Raw genomic sequence first — 18516 nt, forward strand, 5'->3', positions numbered from 1 at the left:
TCAACAAATTTTAAAAAATTATACGGGGGTAAGCAAGAGCTTTTCAAATATACAGAAAATCATTGTTTTTTCTCTCACATCTACTCACAAACACCCTAAACCACTCCATAAACTATAAAATCCCACTCACAAAATTTGGTGGTATTGGTGTTTTCAGAGTCATTGGTATGTAATATGATTTTCTTCAAAATCAAATGAAGTTTGATACGAGTTAGGAGGTGTGAGACTGTGGGTTACAAGACCATTCAATATAAAAATAACTTCGATAGTCGGTACTAAGAAGCCTTCATGGTAGCTAAGGGGTCATGAGGGACACCACCCTTGGTAGGGTCTAGGAGTTGGCCCTTATGGGGGTTTAAGGGCGTATCTGCCAATAAAGCCGTATACATGTACCACATACACATTTGATACCCGACCACTCACTAGGGTCTAGGGGTTCATCCATTTCTCCTCGAAATCACATAACTTTGCTTATAAAGTTGTGGTAAAACTTTACTGATTTAAGATTTTCATCACCCAATATTGGTTCATAGACTCATCCCAAAAACGACTTAAGAACTAAATACTCAAATAAATGTTTACCGTGTCTATATTTTTTAAGTTAACCCTAGACCTGCTCGAGCATACAAATTCATGTCCCGTTATCTAACCCAAATGTCAAATGTTTTGGGTTTTAAGTTTTCCTACTAACTTCAGTTTTTTCTGCCATCCTAGTTGAGGGATGTAAATCGTTCTTAACTAATCGAGTGTCTAGTAACAAATTTTGTTTGAAAATCAAGAAAGATGTCAAGGATCTTTCGTTGTTTAGTCAAAGTCAAATATTGACGGTTTCCTTGTCAAAGAAAGGAATCATGGCACATATATTTGGAATAGATTCCATTTTCAAAGAGTTGAATAAGCACGGTCTCGCTGAAAAGTTCTATGCATCTGTCGCCCATTCAGAGCCATCACACATAAATGATAAAACTATAGCCAATATCTGTTTTATCTGGATTAGCTTGAAACCACATGCATCTAACGCGCCATTTACTAATATCAGTGCTTAGTGTTTACTAGTAGCAGGTTCTCACAGTTACAAACAAAAAACAACCACCTTGCACAAAATTCATTCTGGTACATATTCAAGTTTAATACGGTTACAGACGCGTAACATAGTTTTTCATAATATTATTCACGTAACAGGTATTGGAAAACGAACCTTCTATTCTCAGTAACATGCGCATTCACTTGAGTGAGTTGGCAATATCGATCACAAATCGATACTTGACATCTTTCTTGATTAATCTCTCAAGAGCCTCGTTTGCATACTGAATTGGGACGATCTCTATGTTCGGGTAGATCTCATGCTTGGCACAGTAGTTCAACATTTCCTGTGTTTGTTTTGTGCCACCAGTAATACTACCAGTGATAGTTTTCATGCCTGTAGATTCATTGCATATGTTATTATAACATCATTATTTATGATTCTTGATCGTTGTGCTGTAAGTAAAAGTATGAATTTATGGCACGATACGCATCTAACACGAAATTTACATATTTGAGTCTAGTCTAAACATGTCCAGGTAAAACCCACGAACACGTTTAGCTAAACAGGATGGGTTTGGATTGACCCGTTTAACTCGTCTAATATTTGTATTTCTATTAAATGTTATTTATGTCATAATTTAAAATAGTTGGGTATTTTATATTAAAATTTTAAAATTGAAAGAGAAATTGACATTAAGTTTTATATTTATAGCTTAATCGTACAAGTTAATATCGCGATGAATTAATAATTTTAGAGAAAATATAGAAAAAATATAAAAAAAATCCAGGTAAACGGATCATGCTCATTTCAACCCGTGAATATTTGTGCCGCGCTCGGAAGAACACGTCTAACACGACTTTCAGGGTAGACCCAGTACCCCCACGAGCATGGTCCATTTACCACCCCCGGGTACAACTCACTCCTTACCTATATTAAGGCTTGCAGGATGAAACTTCACTTCAGTCGGAAACCCGACCAATGAAAACACACCGCCACTTTTCAACAACGACAAATACTGATCAAACGGGATATCCCCAGACGCGGTATTAATTATAAAATCGAGTGATTTCTCCATCGCCTACATTAAAAACACCAACTTATTAAACTAATCGGATTTAAACGCATTACAAACAAGTTATATGGGTCCCACCTTCATCTCCTCATTATCACTCGAGATAACAAACTTATCGGCTTTTAACACATTCAACGCCTCATCTTTCTTAGACAAACTCGTACTGAAAACCGTTACGTGTAACCCAAATGACTTCCCAAACTTAACCGCCATGTGCCCGAGCCCACCAAGCCCAATAACTCCTAAACTCATACCGGGCCTGTTCATCTTATGGTCCACCATAGGTGTCCAAACAGTTATTCCAGCACATAATAAAGGAGCTGCAGAAGCTAAAGGGTAGTTTTCTGGTATTTTGTAACAATATCTGCAAGGTTAATAATATGGATTTAGAAACATGTTTCAAACCAAAATGTATAATAAACGAACATACCGTTCGTGAACGACGATGTAGGATGAATATCCGCCTTTGGTTACCGTGCCATCGGTGTCGATACCGTCAAATGTTAATACCGCGCCTTTTGAGCATTGGACTTCAAGACCATCATCGCAATATTCACACTCTCTACATGAGTTTACGTATGTGCCTACACCAATGTGGTCCCCGGTTTTGAAACGTTTAACGTTTGAACCGATGGCTTGGACGGTTCCAACAATCTCGTGACTGTACACGAAAAGATAACAAAATTATTTATCTTCAAAATGTATAAACGCAGCTTGCGGTAGACAGGTGGCATGACATTCAAGAGGGAGATTAAACGAACTAGGTTTTCCTGTTCGTGTTCATTCGTTAAGAAAAGGAACGTGTTTGTTTATGTTCATTTGTTAATACTTAATAGTATATATGAAAAGTTCTCGAACATAAACGAACAAATATAATGGAACACGGATGAACGAAAATAAACGACAATAACTAAGCGAATACCAGTTACAAGTAAACATGAACATCAAATTGTTGGGCCTAAACAAATAATAAAACTAGTCTAAATTATAATTGGTGCTATATTTAATTAGATAAAGCCAGACTAAATTGTAATGTACCAAAAAAAATTAAATGAATACTTAAAACAAAAGTAAAAGATCAAACCTAGACAAAGGTAAACAAACCAACATACACGAATTTAAATGGACGAGCATAAATAAGCGAACACTCACAAAAATAAAAGAAAGAACCAGACATATGTTCATGTTTATTCATTTGACTAAACAAACAAAAAATCTTCTTCATGTTCGTTCGTTAATCAAATCAGAAAACAACCCATTTGAAGGTTACTAAAATTTAGTTATGAGTTCATGATAGCATGTCAAAATATTTGTAAATACCCGGGTACTAAAGGATATTTGGAGTGTCCTTGAACGTTTCGGGTCCACGCAACATCCGCATAACAAACTCCACAGTGTGTGATGACTATTGAAACATCATCTGGGCCGACATCCCTGCGGTTGAATATCGTTGAAGATGAGTGACACTAGTTATTTAACTGAAATTGACTGGAAAATAGAAGCACACCTGCGGTTGAACTTGTAAGGGGAGAGAAAACCCGATGGTCCTGTGCGGCCCATCCGAGGCAGTTCTCATTACCAGCATTGGAAGTCATAGTGAGTGATGACAACTGAGTTTAAGATTTAATTCCTGCAAATTAAAGTTAATTTCTTAAAAGAAAAAAGTTTATATTTTCTTAAACATAAACAAACTGGTTATAGTAGATTGATAATTCATATAAATTATGAATTCAAGATTATACAAACTTTTTTGGAAGATTTTAATCATAGACTTAAGTTAAAAAAGAGCCTAGATGTTTGTTAGTATAACTGTATAATCATATGGTGTGTGTTTCAAAAACATATACTAATGTTAACTAATTTCCGTTTTGCGGGTCCCATTTTATGCCGAATAACCATACGAGTGAATATATGGCACTACATGAACCTAACACGAAATTCGTGGGTTTGGATTTAGCCTAAATGGGTTTGGGCCAGTTCGGGTTGAACCTGTGAACATGTTTATCAAAACGGGTCGTGTTTGTGTCAACCCAACGGGTTCATGGGTTGACCCGTTTAACCCATTTGTTTACTTTTACACTTTTTGAAAATGTGTTCAATGTACTAGATTAAAGTATTAAACTAATTGGGTGTTTTTTGTGCCAAAAAACTTTAAAAGTAAGTTGCCATATTTAAAAAAAAAAATGCTCCAACAGAATAAAACTAATATGTAAATTATTAGAACTTTAAAGTATTAACATGCAAAAAAAAGAAAAAAAGAAAAAAAAGAAGATACATAACCTTTTTTTGGGTTAAACGGGCTGTTTTTGTGTCAAACTGCAAATATATGTGTCATGTTCAAGTTCGTGTTTGGGTTCATGTAAAACTTTCATGGCGTGTTGGGTTCAACCCATAAACATGGCCCGTTTAGCAGTCCTAACCATATAATAAGTTTCATCCCACTATATAAGGAAATGAAAAGGACCGCATAGTATTTACTTGCACGGTTATACCTCTATCACGAATAACTTTAAAGTTAGCTAACACCCTAAGAAATTATCAAAAAAGGGCCTATTTCAGACATACCCTGTACTTTTCTGTTTGGCCATAAACAAGAAATATATACAAATATAAAGCATCCATCATTAATACGTTGAAATAAGCCTATAAAAAAGATACAAATGTTTAGCATATGATACAAAAAAGTAAAACCAATTGTACTTTTAGCAGATGCTCATAGGGGATGTTTGGGATTATATTATTGAACAACCTGCTTTGAATAACCAGTTTTAAACAATTTAGATCTGCAATTTAACCGCCCTCAAAACTTGGGTTGTTAAAATAGCCCGTAGCTTGAAACTCATTCGAAAAAACTATCTAGAAGTCGGATTGTTGACAAACCGAACCAGCTTGGTTAGAAACATTTACTAACCAAGCCGAGCTCAGTGGTTCGACTCGAATGATTTTATTCTTAATTTATTGTGTGTGCGTATATACTTGTGGTGGATATTATGACTAGTTTACTAAGATTATATATATTTAAAATATTAACTGTTGCTCACTTGCCCGTAATTCAAGATCTTTTAAATAGCTCGTGGATTCGAAAAGATCAGCTCGAAGTTAGCTCGGATCGTTTGCAAACCGAATCATGCTCGGTTGAGCTCATCTAACGACTGGGTTTGTAAACAGCCCTGCAGAAAACTAGTTATCAAAAGTCAATGAGCAGACAACAATTTCAACAAGCAAATCCCAAACACCATGAGATTAATTAATAAATCTATGATCAAATGTCATATCGTATGATTTCATTTCATTCAGCAGGATTAACAACTTAATCGACTGATGTATGATGTAAACAGTTAATCGTTGAATAAACAAATAAACATGATTTGAAACTGAAAACAGTAACAGTAAATAATCAAATAAATAAAACAGATAACGGAACTGAAGGAATAGGATAGGGTTATACTAAGGCTGAGGGGTGTGGGGCGCTAACCTGGGCGCGAGAGCCCCTCCGCTCGCGCCCCCAGGCGCTAACCCCACACCACCGGGGCGCGAACGGGGCGCGAGCGCGAGCCCCCAGGCAGGCGTGAGTGTGGTCGCGGGAGAAGAGAGAGAAAAGTGAACGTTGGAAGGAAAAGAGCCGTTGGGAACATCTTAAATTAAAAAAAAAATAATATTTTTTATCTAAATAATACCCCATTTCATCTATAAAATACCCCATTTCACCCATATCAATCACCACAACTTCAAAATAAAACCCAAAATCAACCCATCTTCCCAAATTTTTTTTTTTAAAATAATGTCGTCGTACTCGTCTGATTCCGACTCCTCCGAAGAGGATGATTTGCTTCTTCATGTAGGGGGAGTTTTGACCGCAACCGTGGTCGATCTCTTGCAAAATCAAGCCCATCAACCTCGACTCCCGAGGGTTAGAGCACCACCTCGTGATCGTGATCGATCGGGTGCTAACGATACTTTGTTTAGGCATTATTTTAGCCCTCAACCGGTATATGAGGAGTCGGATTTTCGAACTCGTTTCCGAATGAGCAGACAATTGTTCATGCGTATAGCAAGTGATTTAGAGGCACGGTATCCCTTTTTTCAACAAAGGGAGGATGCTAGGGGTCTCCCCGGTTTTACCCCTCTTCAAAAATGCACGGCTGCTATCCGTCAATTAGCGTACGGCATCTCGTCGGACGCTTTGGATGAGTATTTACAGATGTCGAAAAGGGTTGCACGTGAATCCCTTCATTTTTTCTGCCAAGGTAAAAAACATTTATTTTACTTTTTATTAAATATTTATTACATTTTGTAATATATATTATACGTAGGAGTCATATCGACTTACGCTCGGAGATATCTGCGTAAACCTACAATGTATGACATCCAACGCATATATGAGGTGCACGCAGAAAAACATGGTTTTCCTGGGATGCTAGGTAGCATCGATTGTACGCATGTTGGATGGGCTATGTGTCCAACGGCCTGGCGAGGTCAGTTCCACCGAGGTGATCATGAAGGGCCGACCCTTATACTTGAGGCGGCGGTGTCACAGGATCTTTGGTTTTGGCATGCTTTTTTTGGTGTTGCTGGGTCAAATAACGACCTTAATGTTATCGATCAGTCACATTTGATCAACAACCTTATCGACGGGGTTGAACCACCTCAATCTTTTGTTGCAAATGGAGAACTCTTCAAGTACGGGTACTATCTGGTCGATGGTATTTACAACGAATGGGCTTTGTTAGTTCAAGCTTTTACAGATCCAATCGCCGACAAACGGAAGTATTTTACGAAGAAGCAAGAGTCTGCTAGAAAAGATATTGAAAGAGCTTTTGGAGCTATAAAAAAACAATATTATGTTCTGGCGAACCCGATACGTTATTGGACTCGGGAGAGGATAACGGACGTCGTCTTCACGTGTCTGATCCTACACAACATGACGTTAGAAGACGAGGCCAAAGCTATCTGCCAAAACTACCAAGGTGACATTCCGCCACAACCGTCCACAATCAGTGATCAACAAAGACTTCATAACATAGCAAATATCAAGAGCCGTGAGATACACGGGGATCTTCGACATGAGTTGGTTGAACATTTGTGGGCGAGGCGACCCGATGATCTTGTATTAGATTAGTGTTATTATTAAGTATTATTGTTTGTTTAATTTTTAGTATGTTTTTTTTTGTAATTTGAATTTTAAAAAAAATGTGTGTTTTTTTTAATAATTTATAGGTTTTTTTAATAATACGTTTTTTGAATATATTTATAAAAAAATAAAAAAAAAATCCGCTGGAGCCCCTGCTGGAGCCCCTCCACACCAGGCCAGGGGCTCCAACACCCCCCTTATCCAGTTTCTCTCTCTGCCACACGTCACAATATTATTGGCTGGAGCCCCCACTCGCGCCCCCATTAGAGCCCCCCACACCCCTCAGCCTAATACCCAAGTGATATTCTCAATCACCAAGTGAATGATAGGAGGCGGCTTTTAATAATAATAATAATTTGTATTGTGTCCCGTCATCACCCAATAAAGTCAAATCGTTTTAGTATAATTTTACCATTTCAAATGTTTAAGGGGAGTTAGGTAAAAATAAAATTAATATATCCTCGTTTCGTTTACCTAAGAAAGGTATCATTTGATTATTATTTTATTAATATTAAGTAGAAACCCGTAAACTATTGTTTTTAGTTAAAAGTCTATGTTTGTTGAAAATATAACATGTCTCTTATGTCAATTTTATATCTGAAAGAAATAGAATAGATTGCTTGGATATTTAATTGTTTTCAGTTTCTTGTATGTGATTGGAGGGGGGGACTGGTAATTGGATTTGGATGGAGAGTTAATGGGCTTATAAGCTGAACAAATAAAGTTGGGCTTCATGCTGGGGTTTGTGTTGCTTCGGTTCACATAGAAGTCATGAAAACTGACATGATCGTAGTATCTATATCTTTGCGGTATATAATACATTATAGAGGGATAAATTAAGACAGTTACTTTTTAACTAGCTATGATTAAAAGGTTCAAATCGAAGTTCATAGAGTAGCGTGCCTTCAATTTTGGTCAATGAAGAACACTAAGAAATGAGAAGCCAGATGATCGAACTTAGGTTTTTTTTTTTTTGAGTTGTGAGGACTTCAATTTGGGTAAATGTTTAAAAGGGGGAATAGTGCCATAACACCGTTAAAATATAAAAAGTTTTAAGAAATGTCACATAATTGACAAGTCAGATTCTACGTCACTGAAAATCTAACAACGCTTAGAGCACCCACATTGGACTACATGTCTCAAGGTTTGATTCCATATGGCACCAAGCAAACTTAGGGGGAGCTAAAATCAACCATTGTGGAGTATTGAAGGTTTTGGCAGGCTTGTCTTTGCAGACTTGCAGCAAACTTGGACTAGGGTCCTCTCTCTCTCTCTCTCTCTCTCATTCTCATGCACACCCATATTTTATTTATATACACACAGATGCACACATATTTAATATTTTTAATGAGGTCTGTAAAGGTTTGTTGTTATGAAAGAAAGTGTGGTTTTTTTCTTTGAAAAGTTTGAAATATGACGTGACGATAATGTAACGGTTTGTATGAGTTTATTGTTGTGGATGCTCTTAGTATATTTAACGAGGGACCATTGACACAAAAATAGGCAAAAGTTATGCATTGACAATGATTTTAAGAGTTAAGATTATTATCAGACAGGAGATAAAAGTTGAAATTATTTATTTCTAATTTGCTCTTTTATAAAAATCATGAAGCATTCCCAAGTTTTAATCAATTTTTTTATATTATAGTCAAAAGATTTATAAAAATGTTTTAAAATGGTTTTTGAAATTCAAATCAATGCTGGGTGGATGTTACCATGTAAGGAGGAATGCCTTCCCACTTTTTTTACACATCAAACTTCTTCAAATAGTTTTAAGCAAAAACCAAAGTGGAATGCGTTATTCATTAATTATTCATGCTTTGAAGAAACAAAGGGTAAACTATCCATTTTGGTGAAAGTTAATTATTATTTTTTTCTTTTTCGTGTATGCACACTGTACAGGTGTAAATAGAAGTTGTGGACTTCTCAAACTTTTGTGTTTTGACTTATAAAGATACCTGTTTCTATACATAAAAAATAAATTGATTATAATAAAATTGAAGGTAAACCGTTATGCATTACGTACTTCACTCGTTTTTCTCAAACAATTCGATATACATATCTAAGTAATCTCTCTCTTGTTTCCTTTATATTTACACATCAAATTGAATAAAAGAGATCAAGAAAAGGAAGAACAAAATAGATGTGGCTACTAAAGCTCTTTTTCAACTTGCGTGCTATTGTGAGATTACCACAAGTGGTGTATTAGCGACTGGTTCACCATTTTTGTTTGGGGATTTGAGAGAGAGGTGATCGCTACCTCTTAAAATAAGTGAAACATAGAAGGTGATAAGTACCTTGGATTAGTGAAACGTTTGTGCAAGGTAATAACTATCTTTGAACTAGTGAAACATTGATGTATTGGTGAACTCTTTCGTTTAAGAGAAATGGTAGTAAAGCAACTCCCTATTGGAGAACAAGCAGAGTGGATTAGTTGAAATCCACTTGAATGGTTGTCATTCCTATCTTTTAAACTTACATCTTGAGTTTAAAAAGTGTCTACCAACAAGATTTGCATTCTTAACGAAAGAAAATTTTAGGAAAACCTATTCGTCCCCGGTCCATCTACTTTTCCAAAAATATGGTAAATAAGACGATTTTGAAGCCCTGTGACGGAAAGAAACTATTCATCTAGTTTATTTGAGACTTATACAAATTAAGCTACGGGGCATGCGGAATCACGTTTGCAAGGAATGTGGCTACAACTAAATATTGAATTCATCGTCTTTCTTCTAACGACACTGAACTCATTGTCAACTAGTATGTATTTTGCGTGCCATTCTCAAAGAGACATCTTGATGGTTAATTGGTGTGCTCCTCAACCAAAAGGTTGGGAGTTTAAATTCAGTAGGGTGCCGGTTATTGGTGTGAAATTCTAGGAATCGTTATTCTATATAAGAATAAAAAAAAATGAATCGAGTTAAAAACTAATTTCAAAAAGTGAATTTTGCTCTCCATGAAAAATAATTGTTGTTTTCGCCGTACTTGTGTATTGAAAGCAGAAAGTTTCCAACTGTTGATTTTATAGATTTAAGTATTCAATGTAGGCATAAGCCAGATGCAGGGAGAGGTAAGGTGGACGGCTGCCAATCATGGCTTGGTCTCCCGAAAGTTGAAAATATCAAATTTTTTGTATATATATTTTTTCTTATAAACTATATATATTAAATTTAAAAAACTAACTATACCTATAACCCATCTCAATTAAACCCATTGAAGATTAAAACATATATACAAGTTTGAAGGATGGAAAATCGGTTAATTAGAATGTTCTTAGAACTTGGTTATAGGTTGAAGGCTATAAAAAATTGTTATAACAACTTAACTAATTAAATTTATATTTTTTATTGAGTTTATATTTATAATTGTAAAACATTATATAATTATACTTGTATATATATATATGGTAAGGTTCATGTGCAAAATGATCTTAACATAAGAACGTAGGAAACAATAATAACTACAATACCAATCTACATAAGCAATCTTTTATAATAACAAAGAAAAAACCCTATTAATAACAACAAAAGAATCAAAATTAGCAATAAAATAATAATAGCAAATACTTACAACAGCATAAGAAAAAACCTAATAATAGCAAAAAAATGTAAATCAGCAAATACTTATAAAGTCTCATAATAGGAAATCAGCAAATACGAACAAAAAATAACAGCAAACACTTAAAAAAAACTAATAATAACAGCAAATTGGTTCTTACTGTTTTCATTCTAAGATTGATTTGTATTTGATCCTGAAACTCTCTCTCTCTATATATAGGAGGAATATTTTGAGAACCATCTTTAGTTTGAAGAACTTAATAACTTCATTCTTGGTCACACATTTAATTAAATGGATTAGATTATGTGGCTGAGATTGAATCTGATTAAAAAGTCAAAATATGAGAGAGAATAAAGATGTAAGTAATTACACTAATTTTTACGTCCGTTACACATATGTAAAAGTCGACTCGGTGCGTAAAAAATTTTGTAATTTTTTTAAGTGTATATAACCTACATATATTACGCTTGTGTAAAAAAAATTAAAAAAAAATAAAATTGTTACACTTTTTTTCTCTCCTGAAAACATACATAAAAATTAGTAAAAAAATATTAAAAAATAGCAAAACAATTTTTTTTTATATTTTTCGATGTCTTGTATTAAATGTTATATTACGTTTGTAAAAAAAAAAAAACAAAAGACAATATTACATAGGGTTTTCACAATTCAAATGGGTCTTCATTCTATATTTCCCGTATATATATATAATTTAAGGGAAAAGTGAAAATATAAAGGGATTCAAAAACGAGAAATGTGAAAATGATTTGTGAACACACAAAAAACCCCTCAAAAAGTCAAAAAATAATAAAAAAAAATCATAATTCAAAATATAAATAGAAATTGAAAAATTTTAAAAACTAAAATGTTTCCCCCGTCGTTTCCGTTAAAAACCGCCAAAAAGACACAATGCCGAAAAAAGACACAATGACGAAAATTAACAAAAGACAAGATTATAACTAAAAAACACATAATAGATCACAAAATATAACACAATGCCGAACAAAATATAACACAATATCAAGAAAAAAACACAAAGTCAAGGAAAAAAGAAATAATCAATGAAGAAAATAAACACAAAAAACAATTATAAACAAAAATGCACAATTATTTTTTTCCCTCAACATTGTTTTTTTTAGAACGAGTAAGACGGTGGAAACATTTTTGTGTTTTCACTTTTTTTTGTTTTTTTTATTAAATTTTGAGTTATGATTTTTTTAAATTATTTTTATAGGTTTTTTAGTGTGGCTAAAAATTCTTCTCATTCTTTTTATTTTTGTTCCCCTTTGTAAAATAACGTGATCCATTATTAAAAGAGTACTTTTATTCAATTAATTTTGCTGTTATCTTGTTTTAAAATTTAGTCCGATTGATGGACTGGTTAGACGACTAGTCCATTTTTGGGTCTAGTTCTAAATATTGCATTCTTCTTTTTATAAAAAGTTTTATGTAAAATACTAATTTAAACTTTTTTTTTTCTGATTCTCGCTAGCTTCTTATTTCTAGAAAAGATGGAAATTTAGACCAATTAAACAGTTATAATTGTTAGATAATAAAAAAGTGCAATTATAAACAGACTTGTATCTAACCATGCTTGATGCTCCAAAACACGTTAGCAAACAACCACAAGGTTTTGTGTAATAAAATAAAAACTGATCTAAGCAATGACTTGCAAGGAATCAAGAACCATATTCTAATCACAATTCATTAATTGAGATCCATTTCGACCGCCAAACCAATTTATTATTTGTCTGGGAGAATTGTTCAACTTACACTTAAATAGGGTATAAACAAGTTTTCGATATTGGATAAGTTCAACTCGTTAAAAGCCTGTACCGAGACAAATTAACATAAGCGCGCTTAAAACTAAATTAGAGTTTATTTAATTTAATACATAATACATTAGCTTGAGTTCAATCTCTGTATAAAGGATCTTTTTTAAACGATTTGTATAAAGAGTTTAACTAGGCCGACAAACACTTATATATTGAGTTAAAAGTCGTCCAAATCTATAATAGAACTTGTTACTAAACCTCAAAATCTATGCATTGGTTAATACTAAGACTTATATCTAGTATGTGATGGTTGTATATCACCATCCACATGTCATGCAAAATTATTACAAGTAACATATCGACGGGCTTTGCCTTTGTTGTTATACTTTAAGGTTATGAAGCAAACCCTTCAACATGAAACGGCATTTGTTACATCAAGATACCGGCATTTGTAAGTTTTCAAAAAGATTATTATGTCCGTCGCATATAGATCACGATTTCTAAACAAGGGCACGGGGCGAGGAAGAAAATTTGCACTTACGGACCTTGGGTGATTAAAACCAGTGTTTAAAAAACCGGTTTAAACCGGCTGGCTCAACCGGTTGAACCGGATTTCGGTGAGCAGCCCGGTATTCTGTACTCAATAGATTTGAGCGGTTTTATGGAACATCAAACCGGTTGATTTTCATAGAAAACCGGTTTATATTGGTAAACCGGTTTAAAAGCACATGAGGTTTTTTATGTTTCAGACCTTTTTTTTTGTAAATGTTACTTATTTTATGTGATTTTTGTATACTATGATTATAGGTAACTAAAACTTCTTATATATTATTGTAGGAAATGAAAGTATTTATACTCTTGTTGACGAGGATAACGAGAGAGTGAATTTCAACTTTTAAGCGATCATGAACTCGATGCGTACAACACTCCGATGACATAAATCTATTGCGAATCTTTATTTTAAAATAACTTTGTTTGAAAAGCAAGTGCTTTTGTATTGTTTTTTGAATATGTATTAACTTTTAAATGATATTTTATTATGTACGTAATTATGTATTTTTTGTTTTTTTTTTGAGTTAAAGTTGCATTAATATGAAATTATAAGGTAAACTATACAACCCGGTTGAACCTCTCGGTTCAACCGGTTATACCATTTTTTTAGTCCAATCCGGTACGAATAAAATACCGGTTTTTAAAACATAACCTATGTTTTAAAAACCGTTAATTTATTCGTACCGGATTGAACTAAAAAATGGTACAACCGGGTTGTATAGTTTAACCTTATTATTTCATATAAATACAACTATAACTCAAAAAAAAAAAAATACATAATTCCATAATAAAATATTATTCAAAAATCCTGTGGGTCTTTAAACCGGTATAAACCAGTTTTCTATGAAAACCGGCCAGTTTGATGTTCCATAAAACTGCTCAAATATACCGGGTACAAAAAACCGAGCTGCTCATCGAAATCCGGTTCAACCGACCGATTTAAACCGGTTTTTAATACTGATTAAAACTATATAGATTGAAGTATTGAACAGTAATTCTATAACTTTGTAAATTTCAAAATTAAATTTTTTGTCCAATATGTTAATTAAATTGTCTTTCACTTAAGTTTCCCAATTTTACCAACAATAACTTATTATGTGGACTGTATACATATTTTGATTATGGCTGATAGTTGTTAGAATGGATTATCCATCAGTTGTCTGGTAACAACCATTAACAATTATAATTAAGTCGGAATCGTTTAAACTTATCTTCATAATTTGATGCCCTTTCAAGTGTTTTCACACCATTAATTATTCTTACTTTTTAAATATTAAATGTATACAGTGACGTACATAGACGGAAGGATATATTTAAAACCTCCAAATTTAAGTGGATATTTAAGTATAAGTACTTTTTAACACAATATCAAGAAAAAAAACACAAAGTCAAGGAAAAAAGAAATAATCAATAAAGAAAATAAACACAAAAGACAATTATAAACAAAAATGCACAATTATTTTTTTCCCTCAACATTGTTTTTTTTAGAACGAGTAAGACGGTGGAAACATTTTTGTGTTTTCACTTTTTTTTTGTTTTTTTTTATTAAATTTTGAGTTATGATTTTTTTAAATTATTTTTGATAGGTTTTTTTGTATGGCTAAAAATTCTTCTCATTCTTTTTATTTTTGTTCCCCTTTGTAAAATAACGTGATCCATTATTAAAAGAGTACTTTTATTCAATTAATTTTGCTGTTATCTTGTTTTAAAATTTAGTCCGATTGATGGACTGGTTAGACGACTAGTCCATTTTTGGGTCTAGTTCTAAATATTGCATTCTTCTTTTTATAAAAAGTTTTATGTAAAATACTAATTTAAACATTTTTTTTTCTGATTCTCGCTAGCTTCTTATTTCTAGAAAAGATGGAAATTTAGACCAATTAAACAGTTATAATTGTTAGATAATAAAAAAGTGCAATTATAAACAGACTTGTATCTAACCATGCTTGATGCTCCAAAACACGTTAGCAAACAACCACAAGGTTTTGTGTAATAAAATAAAAAGTGATCTAAGCAATGACTTGCAAGGAATCAAGAACCATATTCTAATCACAATTCATTAATTGAGATCCATTTCGACCGCCAAACCAATTTATTATTTGTCTGGGAGAATTGTTCAACTTACACTTAAATAGGGTATAAACAAGTTTTCGATATTGGATAAGTTCAACTCGTTAAAAGCCTGTACCGAGACAAATTAACATAAGCGCGCTTAAAACTAAATTAGAGTTTATTTAATTTAATACATAATACATTAGCTTGAGTTCAATCTCTGTATAAAGGATTTTTTTTAAACGATTTGTATAAAGAGTTTAACTAGGCCGACAAACACTTATATATTGAGTTAAAAGTCGTCCAAATCTATAATAGAACTTGTTACTAAACCTCAAAATCTATGCATTGGTTAATACCAAGACTTATATCTAGTATGTGATGGTTGTATATCACCATCCACATGTCATGCAAAATTATTACAAGTAACATATCGACGGGCTTTGCCTTTGTTGTTATACTAAGGTTATGAAGCAAACCCTTCAACATGAAACGGCATTTGTTACATCAACGATACCGGCATTTGTAAGTTTTCAAAAAGATTATTATGTCCGTCGCATATAGATCACGATTTCTAAACAAGGGCACGGGGCGAGGAAGAAAATTTGCACTTACGGACCTTGGGTGATTAAAACCAGTGTTTAAAAAACCGGTTTAAACCGGCTGGCTCAACTGGTTGAACCGGATTTCGGTGAGCAGCCCGGTATTATGTACTCAATAGATTGAGCGGTTTTATGGAACATCAAACCGGTTGATTTTCATAGAAAACCGGTTTATACTGGTAAACCGGTTTAAAAGCACATGAGATTTTTTATGTTTCAGACCTTTTTTTTTGTAAATGTTACTTATTTTATGTGATTTTTGTATACTATGATTATAGGTAACTAAAACTTCTTATATATTATTGTAGGAAATGAAAGTATTTATACTCTTGTTGACGAGGATGACGAGAGAGTGAATTTCAACTTTTAAGCGATCATGAACTCGATGCGTACAACACTCCGATGACATAAATCTATTGCGAATCTTTATTTTAAAATAACTTTGTTTGAAAAGCAAGTGCTTTTGTATTGTTTTTTGAATATGTATTAACTTTTGAATGATATTTTATTATGTACGTAATTATGTATTTTTTGTTTTTTTTTTTTGAGTTAAAGTTGCATTAATATGAAATTATAAGGTAAACCATACAACCCGGTTGAACCTCTCGGTTCAACCGGTTATACCATTTTTTTAGTCCAATCCGGTACGAATAAAATACCGGTTTTTAAAACATAACATATGTTTTAAAAACCGTTAATTTATTCGTACCGGATTGAACTAAAAAATGGTACAACCGGGTTGTATAGTTTAACCTTATTATTTCATATAAATACAACTATAACTCAAAAAAAACCAAAAAATACATAATTCCATAATAAAATATTATTCAAAAATCCTGTGGGTCTTTAAACCGGTATAAACCAGTTTTCTATGAAAACCGGCCAGTTTGATGTTCCATAAAACTGCTCAAATATACCGGGTACAAAAAACCGAGCTGCTCATCGAAATCCGGTTCAACCGACCGATTTAAACCGGTTTTTAATACTGATTAAAACTATATAGATTGAAGTATTGAACAGTAATTCTATAACTTTGTAAATTTCAAAATTAAATTTTTTGTCCAATATGTTAATTAAATTGTCTTTCACTTAAGTTTCCCAATTTTACCAACAATAACTTATTATGTGGACTGTATACATATTTTGATTATGGCTGATAGTTGTTAGAATGGATTATCCATCAGTTGTCTGGTAACGACCATTAACAATTATAATTAAGTTGGAATCGTTTAAACTTATTTTCATAATTTGATGCCCTTTCAAGTGTTTTCACACCATTAATTATTCTTACTTTTTAAATATTAAATGTATACAGTGACGTACATAGACGGAGGGATATATTTAAAACCTCCAAATTTAAGTGGATATTTAAGTATAAGTACCTTTTTAATGCATGATTTGTTAATATCTCAAAATAATCTACTACTTGTGATTCCATAAAAAATATTTTTAATTGGTAAGGGTAGGTGTTTTGAGGCTAAGCTGGGCGTTAGAAGCATTCATATGGTAAAGGCGTAGAACACCGCCCATCCTTAATGTGATGGGGGCGTGAAAAGTTTGGCCGCGAGGGCATTGATAGGTGTGACTCACATCGTTCTCTCACACCGTGTGAGAGAACGATGGGGGCGTGAAAATAGGCTCTAGGACGTTCCAATTCGTTCTCTCACACCGTGTGAGAGAACGAATTGGAACGTCCTAGAGCCTATTCTTTTTAATTAATAAAATATAATTCTATAAATGCCAATTAAACAATCAAATTTTTTTATACCTCTACTACTTTCCAATCTCCAACTAATTTTCTCTACACCTAGCTATACCACACTAAATCATCTATTTATAAAAAAAACAATGGACATGTCGTCATCGGATCGAGGAAGACGAGCTATTCATAGAAACCTCTCAAGCCAAGATCCGATATATTAACCACCATGCTAAAATTTTATGTGCGATTGCTAAAAGACGTTGAGTTGATCGGAATCGTGTGACCACTGATGACGAACTTGTACGCGACCATTGTAAGAACCCCATGTATGATGACAAAAGTTTTAGGCGTCGTTTTCGTGTCAGTCAACATCTATGTATTCTTACGAAAAGTTGTTGATTTAGAGCGAGCTGAGTATCCACTTTTTCAACATAGGTCGGGCGTAAACAGGAATCACGTCGTTTTTTTTTTAAGAAAAATGCTTTCTAAATGGGTGGAGTCTAATAAATCCCCTTATTTTACATGCATGATGACAAATGTTTTATATTGATGTTTAAATACAATTACTTAATTAAGTCTATTTTTATATATTTATGCAAAAAAGTTAATTGTAGTTATGGTCTCTGTGATGAAACTCAAAAAATATCTTCCAATCCCGTGGTGGCCATTTCGCAGATATGGCCCCTGTGGTGTTCTTTTTTTTGCAATTAGGATCCCACCGTGAACCCAAGGTTAGTTTTCTGTAAAAGACTATTATACCATTGCAATTGCAACCCTGTGATTTTTAAACATATGCAATTTAGACCCTTGATCTGTTAAGTTGCTATTAAAATTAAAAACAAAACCGTGCATCATGGGTTTTTGAACCTGGGTCTAGCCATACCAACTGGACTAAATTGGGTATTAATAAATGTTTTAACTCTATTTATTTAAATACTGATTTGATTCTGTTTACCTAATTGCCAATATATATATTCTGCTTCAAAACTCTCTCACCTCATTTGAGGTTGACAAACGTTTGAACCGGGTGATCGGACATGGCGTTGGG

The 18516-nt window shown here is 33.3% G+C and overlaps 1 pseudogene across 1 annotated transcript; it reads right to left on the bottom strand.

The window, feature by feature from the left end:
* Nucleotides 1–1071: 1071 nt before the first annotated feature.
* On the bottom strand, nt 1072–3725 carry LOC143613481 (putative cinnamyl alcohol dehydrogenase 1; annotated as a pseudogene). Its single transcript, XR_013150124.1, has 6 exons — nt 3607–3725; nt 3420–3533; nt 2530–2760; nt 2178–2463; nt 1955–2105; nt 1072–1420 (listed from the first exon to the last, which is right to left on the bottom strand). The product of XR_013150124.1 is annotated as a putative cinnamyl alcohol dehydrogenase 1 (transcript).
* Nucleotides 3726–18516: the final 14791 nt, after the last annotated feature.

The sequence above is a fragment of the Bidens hawaiensis genome, unplaced genomic scaffold (genome assembly GCF_021521415.1).
Source record: "Bidens hawaiensis isolate Kalapana, Puna unplaced genomic scaffold, B.hawaiensis_p1.1 tig00037590_1, whole genome shotgun sequence".
NCBI classification, from domain to species: Eukaryota; Viridiplantae; Streptophyta; class Magnoliopsida; order Asterales; family Asteraceae; genus Bidens; species Bidens hawaiensis.